Here is an 11,486-nt window from a genome sequence, read left to right as displayed (position 1 = left end):
TGTCTGTATACCAACTGACAGATGATGTGTAGTTGGCTTACCACAAAGTCACCTCCTTCTTTTAGCACCTTGGCTGTCATTGCATAGTCTGGGCCTGGTGCTTTATTTCGGTTGAGGGTCTCAATTGCATTGTCGACTTCCTCTCAAGTTATATCACCTAATGATATGCCCGAGGTGTCGGTTGTTGGTAATGGGCAGTTTTCAAGGTTAACTTTCAGGCTCTTGTTGTTTAGTAGAGCCGAGAAGTATTTTGACCATTCGCTTAGGAGTTCGGACTTGGAGCTGGGAATACTGCCATCAAGCATTCGAACCATATTGGCGGAAGCGGCTTTTGGTTTTTCAGTGATGTCATTTACTAGCTTCCAGATTTGCGGTACTCGTGGTGTTTGTTCGCTAGTTCTAGTGCGTCGAGCTTGGCGTTGATATAGGCATCGTTTTCTGCTTCGAAAGCTTGTGCGACTTGTGCCTGTGCATTTTGCCACGTCTCTTTGTCTGGCGTTTTTTGAGTTAGCTTAGATTTCGCTTTCAGATCTCCTTCATTGGTGATGAGCTGGAGTGTGATGTTGCTGACCCAACACCACACTTTTTCGTTTGACCCAACTTTTTCGTTTGCACTTACGAGTGCAGCATTCAGTGCATTTGCTCTCTCTTGAATTTAGTCTTGTGGTTCTTGGATTGCTGCTTCATCAAAGAGGGATTCAAATCGGTTTTTCACTTCCATGTTGAATTCGTGTTTTAATTTTAGGATTTTCAATTTCTCGTACATGAAAGTGCATCTAGTATTAGGTGGTGTCTTGCTAGATCTCAGCGCAAGCTTGAATTTGGCACTCACAATCTTGTGGTCTGATCTGATGCTGCAGGTGTTGTATGCACGACAGTTCTTTATAGAAGTCCACCACTTTGTGTTGAACAAAACGTGGTCGAGTTGGTAATATTTGCCTTTTGGGCTTCTGTAAGTTCGGGAACCAAAAGCTGGCTGGTCGAAGACTCGCCATTTCACACATGCGAATCATTCGTGACCCATTGTCGTTGGTTGTCGTATGATAGCAGTGACTGCCTATAACTCTTGGGTTTGTTGTATGACTGTCGTTACCAATTCGTGCATTAAAGTCTCCTGCAAGAATGGTGATCTTGTGTGGTGGAATCGACTCGGTTAGCTCAGATAGGTCGTTGTAAAACTCGTCTTTGTCACATTCTTCAGCTGTCTTTGTTGGGGCGTATGCTGAGACTATGCATACTTTTGGATTGCCCTTAATATGTGCGATTATTATGCACTCCGATTTGACTGTGATTTAGGTGGTTAACTGAGCAATCTTGCTGTTGTACAGAATGGCTACTCCATGGCAAATGGATGACGAGTCTGAGTGTGCAAGAGTCCAGTTGCTGTATTGTTTGTGTTGACTATAGCCCACCGTATCGGATGTTTTTTGCCGGTGCTCTTGGAGTGCTATGATGACGATTTCGTATTTCTCGCAGTCGGCTATAATGCGATTGATTTTGTGCGTGATGGGTTCACCTGTTTCTGTGCTGATAGTATCGTTCAGCGTTCTCACGTTGTAGGTTGCCACGGAGAAGTGCTAGTTTTTTGGTTTTCGTTTTCCAATATTCGCATATTTTTCAGTGGCTGACAGATTGGTTGAACAGCCACCGTGGACCTTGATAACCTGGGCGACGGCCAAGCCAGTATGTTTAGAATTTGGTTGTGTTTTCATATTGTTTATACTACGTGGATTTTCCTTATTCCAGGTAAGACCATGATGGGATACGAGCCCTCATGCACGGACTAGCAGTGGGTTCGCCTTTCCAAGGTCTCCTTGTACTTGCCTAGCCCTACCCTCAAAAAGCCTTTCTAGGTTTAAACCCTGTACTTGCCTTAATGAGGTTTAGGTCTTACCGCTGCATCCCAGTAGTACTCACGATAGTTTCTCTAGCTATCGGTCCCCATAACCATATTGATCAGAGATCTTCTTGTAGGTTATCCAACTAGACCCTATCGGATCAGTTTAACGTCATGATCAGGACAATTAGCAATTCCAGAACAGGACCAGGTAAAAAATTATGTTTCCATTCTAGTTTTCCTTGAATAATCTCTAACTAATGCACATTGTAAAAGCATATTCTGAATATCAATAGAATTTCAAATACATACATACACGAATAACAAGTTGACTGAGAAAATGTTCTGGCGATGCACATGTGGTGGCCCTTAGGTGAACTGTATCATTGATAAATTAATTATGTAATTAAAGGCATAATAACAAGTAAGTTGGCCATGTGGTTGCAGTGAGAATCTGCAGTCATTTTCACATGTATTAAGTTGATCTACCCTCATAAAGGACAAGTCCGAACAATTGTTTTAGTATATACAGTTTGTAAAAAACTTTTGCATAGTTTGCATATCCCTTGTGAACTTCAAACAAAAGGTTTAGAGCAGGCAACATTACACTTTAACTGTTTGTGGAGTGGCCCTCTTTTGCTCTCTGTGGACCAAATTGATCTGTTATACTGATGTATCTTGAAGGGAGCTACTATCGGGATAGAGTGACAGTATAATTAGTCATCTTTATTTTTTGTTTTGTTTTTGTATGCACTTTAGCAGTTGCCCTGATATGGGTAACACTTTAGAATACTGTTCCTTAATTAACAGGTAACTATGCAGGAATTAATGCAGGACAAATGAGTAGTACTACGTTAACACTTAAGTCACTACAATTAACTAATATGGAAACAAAATGAACTAATCAGTAAGTAATTACAAACTGATGACTGTGGTAGTTTACTATTAGCTAATCAATATTACTGAATTTTATTTGCCTCTTTGAGGACTAATAATTAACTATGGCTAAATTAAAATAACAACTAATTCATTACTCATCACCACATTAACTCCTCAAAATACAGTGTCTAAGGGTACGTTTACACGACAACGATGTACTAAAAACAGAAACGTTTTTCTTTTGCGTTTTTGAAAAGTTTCGCGTACAGGCGACAATGTTTTCAAAACGATCCCCGTTCACACGGATCCACGAAAACGACTTATGCTGCGTTCCATTTGTCTCGGAAGTCGGAGTTCCGAGTTATTTTCCAAGTTCCGAGACCGGAACTGACAAATGGAACGCCCCCCGATGTCGGAATTCCTACTCGGAAAGTCGGACGAACTCAGAGGACCCCGAGTTCAGAAAGCAAGATGGCTGCGAAGAGCATCGACTGTAGTAAGTTGTGGGTTTAAATTTTTTTTTAGCACTTTTGTCTTTTTTGTGTCCAATTTAGTAAGTCGTATACACAATACTGTATTACCGTTGCCTATATGCATGTTGCTACGATCCTGTTATGCGTGAATTACTGCGTAATGTGTTGTTTATAAACTGGTGCAGCTCAAATTGGCTAGGTCGCTGCTGCTAACAACAGCAATGGTTGCTGCAGCTACAAGAACAATGGTCAGTGTTGCTACAACAACACTGCCTAACATTACAAACCGTAAAACAGTTTACACATAACACAGTTAGGCAAATTTATATTGCAAATATACGTTTGTACTTCCATAGGGCATTGCCCTTTGTTTACACCGCTGGTTTGATTAAAACGTGGTTAACATGTTTTGGTACAATCAAATACGTGGAAACATTAACATACCTTCTCCGCTTTCTGTCATCTTCCTCGAGGTCTCTTAGGTGAAGGGCATACTTATTTTGTAGCTCTCTGTGCTCCAAAAGAGCTAATGCAACAATTAATTTCCTGGAGGCATCCATCTTTTTTTCCAACTTGTCCTATTGTGTGTAAAAGGAACGCATCCAACTCAGATTTCTTGTTTTTTTTTAATGGAAATGACGTCGATCCGAGTCCTGAGCTCCGACTTCCGAGACAAATGGAACGCCGCATAAAAACACTGTATTATGCATGCCAGGCCAGTAGTTGGTGATGTCACTTTGTAAAGAAACACTACACGCCTGCACACATAAGCATTCTTCCACAGAGCGGTGAATACAATCAATGAAGATGGCGAAAGCATCGAGCAATTTTGCCTGGACGGACGATGAGGTTGCTTAATTACTACAATTATTTTGCTGGAGAAGTGTCAATAGACTCAAAATCTTGAGCAGCACAAACACAGTCCTGTAGTCCGCCAGTGTAGTTTTGAATGTCTCGCGTGCATGCCTATAGACTGAACTCTCAAGAATATTCAATAAACTCTGCTCATTTTTACCATCACTTCTTCTCTTGCCTTCTTCTGTATTCCCCCTGCTGACTCTTGAGCTGGTAGGAGAGTAACTTAACATAACAAGCTGTTGATGTTGACTGGTTTTGGATATCAGACAGAACTCTGATATATGATATCTTCTGACGGAGAGAGAGGTCTTGTGTACATTGGATCTAACATGCATTTTCACTGCCTCATGTTTTCATATTCTAAGCATATCATTGAATACTGTACATGGCATTGCATCTCTGTCTATAGGCTATATACATAAGCGGTGGGTGAATGAATTGCAGGGTAAAGGTACATCAAATAAAATTAAGTAAGTAAATAAATAACAATTAAAATACAAATAAATTTTTCCCATCTGAATCCATACATTAATTTCAAGATTTTCAAATTGCAGGTTTTGACTACTGTACAATGTTCACACTCCATACAAAACACTCCAAATGAATATATTGTTGATTATTGTTATTTGCACAGACACCAGTATTCATATTGATAATTATACATCTCAAATTGATGCCCATCAATCCATAATTCTTTATATAACACGTAATAGGCGTACACATGGCGTCATCGTTTTCACAAATTCGCGTTTTTGTATGTTTACACGGAGACGATAACGGCATCGTTTTCAAAAACTTGCACTTTGAAACCCGTTTTCAAAAGTTTGCGTTTTCAGGCCCCAAAACGCTGTTATCGTGTAAACGAACAGCCAAAAGTTTTCCGTTTTTAGTTGAAAACATTGTCGTGTAAATGGCCCCTATAATGTGAGGAATTATATTTTTATTGTCAAATTGAAAATGCATCTTCAGAGAAGCATGATTGTGCCTCTGTTTTCTTCAGAACAGAACTGGATCAACTTATGAATGTAGCTTAAGAAGTGTCTGGTATCTGTATATGGGTCAATGACAAATAAGGATGTCAAAGATGTTATATAGAAACATCTTTTAAAAATCTACTTTAAAGGTTTTAAATATTTTTTAAGGAAAGAATATTTTTAAATACATTTTTGAGTCAGAATATGTTTGAATATGTTTATCATAGAGTAGGTGTATTCCAGTCATTTTTATACTTTAGCAGTTTCATGTATTTTTTAATAACTTAATAAATCTAGTTGAATAGAATAATCAAAATCGTAAAACTGCACGTCCATCACGCCTCTAATCCAATCAGCATTTGCGATGGATGCTGGAGCTGAGGAGGTGGGCTGGGCCGAAGTGAGGAAAAGAACACGGGTCTTCTGTGTTGATCCGAGCTCACGCCGCTCCGCCCGAACACGCCGTGCGATTAACACATTAACATAGTTAAGATATGTTTAGTTCTGTTCAGATCAAAATAGGCAAAGGACACGTGGAAAATATATTTTAGAAGCATTTTAGCGAAAGTACACAGAAAGATGGAATCGGCCCGGAGAAACATCATTGTCCGTTGACTTTTGGAGCTCAGCGCACTTTCTGTAGACACAGAAATGTTTATATTCATCTTGATTTTTTGTTTTACGTTGAAAGGCAATGCTATGAAAGACGATTGTGGAAGGCATCCAGCACTCATTCACAGTACACAGAACCTTTAAAAGCACTATATCCTGCTTTAGGTTTGACAAAAGGTATTGTTAAGCAGTAAAGTGTTTCTTATGCATTTTATGTTCAATGAATTTAATGTCATAGAAAGATGTTTTGAATTTTTTTCTTACATGTTTATGCAACAGATTTGTGTATCTGATTAAATTAATAAATTGTTGAACCAATACTTGATTATTCAATATTAACTGTCAAGTAACACATCGTTTACTTTTAATTAAGCAATATCACACTCGCAATCATGCGATATGGTCCTACACCAGCACTGCTGTGATTCAGCCATAGGTAATCACAACAGTGCTGATTTAAGGCCATATAGCATGATTGCGAGTGTGCTATTGCTTATATACAACAGTTAAGTACATTTTTCAAAATTAGGAAAAACTGAGTATGGTCATAAAAACGCATTTGTGCACGAAACTACTTATGTGACAGATTAGAATCGGTCGTTGCTAGTTCAAACCAAATTTTGCTTTAATATAACATTAATCCTGTCCCTGACAACCATGTCACTCATGTTTATCACATCTGTTTGCTGTTAGCCAGCTATAGTTTGTCAGTGCAGTCAGTAATGTTGCAGATTGAAGGGTTTTTACAGCTCAGCAGACAACAGTGTGGTGGTGGATTGTGCCTGTTGAGTGTTGATTTCACGCTACGTTGTTACCTAGTTGGTGAGACGCAATGCTGGAAAGTAAATAAACAACATCCATCTTTTACTCTCCATGACAACGAGCTTATAGCTAACTAGCTAACCACGTAGCTACTTTCATTGCTTGTCAGCTGAGTGGAAGCTAATGTGTAAACATGTATTCACCAAAATGTTTTGTTCAGGATTCGCAGTTTGGTACCCCCTTCTACCTAACAATTCCAGTCGTTGCATTTACAAAATGTAATATTTAAAAGTCTGGTTTTCCACTGTTGAAAGTTCCCCCTGAACTTGTAGCAGAATATGGTGTAACACCGCTGCTGCTGTTTATCTCTTGACTTGGAAGTATTAATATAGTCAGCATTTGACTGATACTAAACAGTACTACTGATGTTTATTTAGCTATTTATTTTATTTTTAATTATTCTTTATTTAAATGGTCAGCCATTGACTGATACTAAACATACAGTACTGATTTTTATTTAGCTATAATTTTTATTTATTCTTTATTTAAATGGTCAGCAACTGACTGACAATGAACATACAGTACTGATGTTTAGTACAAGCTATTTATTGAATTTTTATTTATTCTTTATTTTCTCAGTGTTCATTTCTAGAATTGGTTGACAATGTATAATAATAATGTCAAATATTCTTTGATAAAAATATTTGTTTAAGAAAGCAGCCTTCTGAGTACCTTTGCAGAGTCATATCGGTGCAAAATTGGTGCACAATCCACATAGAAAAGGTCTGTTTTCATTCCAGCTCAAAAATTAACTATATCGGCCACCATATCGGAAATCGATGAATTTCCCCCCTCTAAAATCTGTATCGGTCTCAAAAATCCCATATCGGTTGGGCTCTAGTACTCATGGAACATCTCTCATCCAATCAGATTTGAGGACTGGAACTAACTGTTGTATATTGGTTTATAATGTTCTTTCACTTTAGAATACTGTTCCAAATGGTTAGTAATTCCTTCGGAAGGATGTGGTAACATTTCAGTCATTACTGGTGGGTTACAATGATTTTCACTTTAGAATATTGTTCCAAATGGTTAGTAAATCCTGTAGAAGGATGTGGTAACACTTGAGTCATTACTAGAAGGTTACCATGATCTTCACTTTAGAATACTGTTCCAAATTATAAGTTATTCCTTCAGAAGGATGTGGTAACACTTCAGTCATTACTAGGGGGTTACCATGATTTTTAAAGTAGTTATTACAGTAATAGAAACCTATAACCCCAAAACACAGAAACAGCATACTCATTTGTAATGGTTAAGAGAGATATCCAGAAGAACCATATATTTCTGTGAGGTAAGTTGGCTAGTAATTATATTCTACCAAGCAATGTAGTAATTTGGAGGGGTTATTTCTTTAAGTTCATTTCTGGTTAAAGAGCACAAGAGGGACACTGTCCTGCTTCTAAAGATGTACTTTATTTTTGTCACTAAATAGAATATAATCATTTACATTTAGTCATTCCACAGTGCTGGAATTGGTGATGTCATAAAGACTTTGCCCCCACTCCCTGAAGAAAAAAATAAATCACTGTAGTGACTGTTTATGGCATTTGTGGTGATGTTGGCTGATGAGTCCTTTTGGTCCAGTATAGAAATAATGTAATCTTCAGTGGAGGGATGCTGAAAGAATTGACACAGGAGTGAGGTAACCTCCCGAACTTACTTTAAGAAGGCCATTTATTTAAAATGACCCCTTAGCACATAGTTCTCTATAGGAGGTGTAACAACATTTACTAGTTATTAATAGCTATAAATCTATTACCTATTGATAAGTTAAACAATCTTGTGTATTAGTTAGCAGTAGTGATTAAAATGGTAATGTAGTGCTAGCCATTTGTCCTGCATTAGTTCTTGATTAGTTTAGCATTAATTATGAAACAGTATACTTAGTAGTCCTCCAGGAGGTATGAAAAAATAGTAGTTACTGATTACCTCATTGTGAACTAGCCTATTGGATTCATCTGTGTGCTATTACTGATTAGTTAATCACAGTTTCTTGTTAGTTAATAGTAGTAACTAAAATGTTAATGTTGTGCTACTCATTTGTTCCTGTGTTATTACCCATTAATGAAGGAACAGTATTCTAAAGTGTTACCCTGATATGGTCTGGAAAGAACAAAATTAACATCATCTTAACAAATTTTCCAGATGGTACTTTGTAAAAAGTAGTAATCTGCATTTGTTTCCTAAATTTCTACCTGAGTTAACTCTAGAAATTCGTTTTAATAGTGTAAACTAATATATTCAAGTTGAATTAGTGATGTGAAATGATATTTATTTACTTGAATAAAACTAGTTAAAAATGTACCACAAGAATTTTTTTTAAATTGTTTTTTTTTTTTTTTTTTTTTTTTTCAGTGTACTTGAAGTTGTTTGGATGGATGAAATCACTCCTCAGTGGCAAAATGATCCTAAGACATGCTGATATGAGAAACTGGAGTATTGAGCTCCTTGAGAGAATTCCCTTTATTTGCAACTCCTTCAACACCTTCAGTGGGGCAGACATATGCATGTCACAATGGATTACCATTCTGTGTTATTTTGGTGAAACATTAGGATTTTTAAATTGATCAAAATGGTTTGTCAAGTTATTATGAACGAAAAATTATGTAGGCTTATTTTATGCTGAGCATGCAAACTTCCAGAGGGTTATTATTATTTTTCTTTATTGTCACAATTGGTAGAGGAATTTTGCCTTGATGGAAAAAAATAACATCTTCCTTTTATACTGTTTTCTTCTTGTTCTTTTCTTCACTTTGCAGTTTTCTTCTCATATAGGATATTCATATGCAAAAGAGCAGTTGCATATGAGACAAAATGTTATTAATTTTGTTATTTTAATACGCACTGATAAAATGAGACAAGAAATTACTACAGTACGCTTCACATTTAGGCACTATTTTCCCCCTTTCAGCCACTAGGTGGTGAAAGAATCAACGAATCTGGTCGTCAAGCACTGAATCCATGTTGTGAAAACCAGTACATCTTTATTCTACTATCTATTAATATGGAAGTATAGGATTATGTACCTAAATTCATAGACTAGTGCTTAAAGAAAATGAAAATATGAAAAATAAATAGCATTGTAAGCTAAGGACCCCATACACATGCAGCAAGAATACAATTTCAGTGTCATTTCAAAAGAGTATGTAAAATATAATACATTAAATATCTAACTTTTAAAAATATTTATAAAAAAATATATAATATGTAGATACAAATATAATTATTTTAATGATCCTAATAATTAAAAACACTGGAGAAACATGCTGTTTTATGTATTACACTTCAGTGTTCAAACAATGCCACTGATTGGCTGCAGTCAAAGAAACTGGTTCTAATATAGCATTGATATGGTCACAATACAAAACAATATTTTCAGTATGTATAAATGATGTGGAAAGGGCATATATGTTAGTTTTACTGAGAAAATGGGAGAGCCAATCATTGCCTGTGTGAAAGTCTGATATGTAATACATTTTGTAAAACTAATGTAAGAATTAAATTAAATAAGAGCAAATGATAACACCAAGTACAGCTTTATGAGCAATATGTCAGGATGCTGTCTAAAAAATAATACTGCAAACAATTTAACTCTATGGTATCAGCCTTGAATATAAAGTGTGCCATAGACATTTATATAAATAGGAACATCCCTTGCAAGGAAACTCATAACTACAGTAAGACTCAAATCAAATCTCATACAAAATACTTTACATTTTAATTAAGGTCATAAAATAGGCCATGCAGTATAAAGGTATTACATGATAAATGTTTTGTTTACATCATCATGGCATTCCTGTTATGCAAATAAGAACTCTGCAAAGGATGACCCAACAGAAGCTCTTTTTCCTGAACTAGATTGTCTAGCAGCTCCAGCTGCCTGTGGTTATGATAGACCTTCAGGAAGGCCAGCACTATCACACCCAGCCAGCATAATCAGGCTGACCACAAGCCAAACTGTAAAGCAGAGAGACAGAGAAAAAGCAAGAACGAGAGAGAGAGAGAGAGAGAGAGAGAGAGAGAGAGAAATATCATATAAAATGGATATTTTGTGCAAGCTCCTTATGAATAAGAAAATCTCGGAAATACCTAGGGAATGTACAGTAGGTGGTATGTTACTTTGTGGATGTTTACCTGTGCCATGGCAAACTGGTCATAAAAGAAGGAGTTGTCGACACCAAGCTCTAAATCAGTGTCTTGCAGATCCTCACAACTGCCAAAGAGAAATTAATCATCTTTAAAGCAGAAGTAATATCAAAGTTTTAAACATACAGTAATTGGTTACAAATGGATAAAAAGAGCTTACCTGCTTGGCATGGCCCCATTTTCCGTGATAGCATCACACCATGTACTGAAGCCAACACTGGAGATGTTACTTGCCACAAACACCATAAATACCACCAAGAGGGACAGAAGGAGATTCAAGAAGGCATGGAAATGAGAGCTGTAAAGAAATATAAAGACAGTTGTTGAAAAGAAGCAATGTATGATAAAACATTTTACAAACTGAAACTTTAACATCTGGGGAGATTGCTATGTCTGCCATCATTTTTGGGAGATAATCAATACCCAAATTATCGAAAATTATCGACGGCCATCGTTCCGGCGACAGCATTCTGTTACTGCGCATGACGATAAATGTTCAGTTGTGTCATCACATCTTGTATTGCATCTGAAAAAGGATTTTCATGTGATTTTTTTTTGTTGTTGAATTTTTCTTTAACTATTATAAATATTATCGCTGTGAAGGGATAAATAATTAAAGGGCAAGTATTTTAGGTAGATGACTGATAGATAGAATCTCTTGATCTCATGAGGTGACTTACAAATAGTAATATAATTGACACGGCTCAAGGATGGACTCCTTTCTTGTAATCTCATAGTCATTGTTATACTGTATTTAATGTCTTATAATAACTCATTGTAACCATTATTTAATTAAACAGTTAATCAGTATTATCATAAATATGGCTGACTGAGTACAGATAAAACACTGAATATTTCCTTCTCAAACTAATTTGAACTACA

General features: G+C 36.5%; 1 pseudogene; it reads right to left on the bottom strand.

Moving 5' to 3' along the window:
- Nucleotides 1–355: 355 nt before the first annotated feature.
- LOC127415619 (transmembrane protein 179-like) lies at nt 356–11,113 on the bottom strand (annotated as a pseudogene).
- Nucleotides 11,114–11,486: the final 373 nt, after the last annotated feature.

Source organism: Myxocyprinus asiaticus, chromosome 25, assembly GCF_019703515.2.
Source record: "Myxocyprinus asiaticus isolate MX2 ecotype Aquarium Trade chromosome 25, UBuf_Myxa_2, whole genome shotgun sequence".
NCBI lineage: Eukaryota > Metazoa > Chordata > Actinopteri > Cypriniformes > Catostomidae > Myxocyprinus > Myxocyprinus asiaticus.
This window is presented reverse-complemented; position numbering and strand designations above follow the sequence as displayed.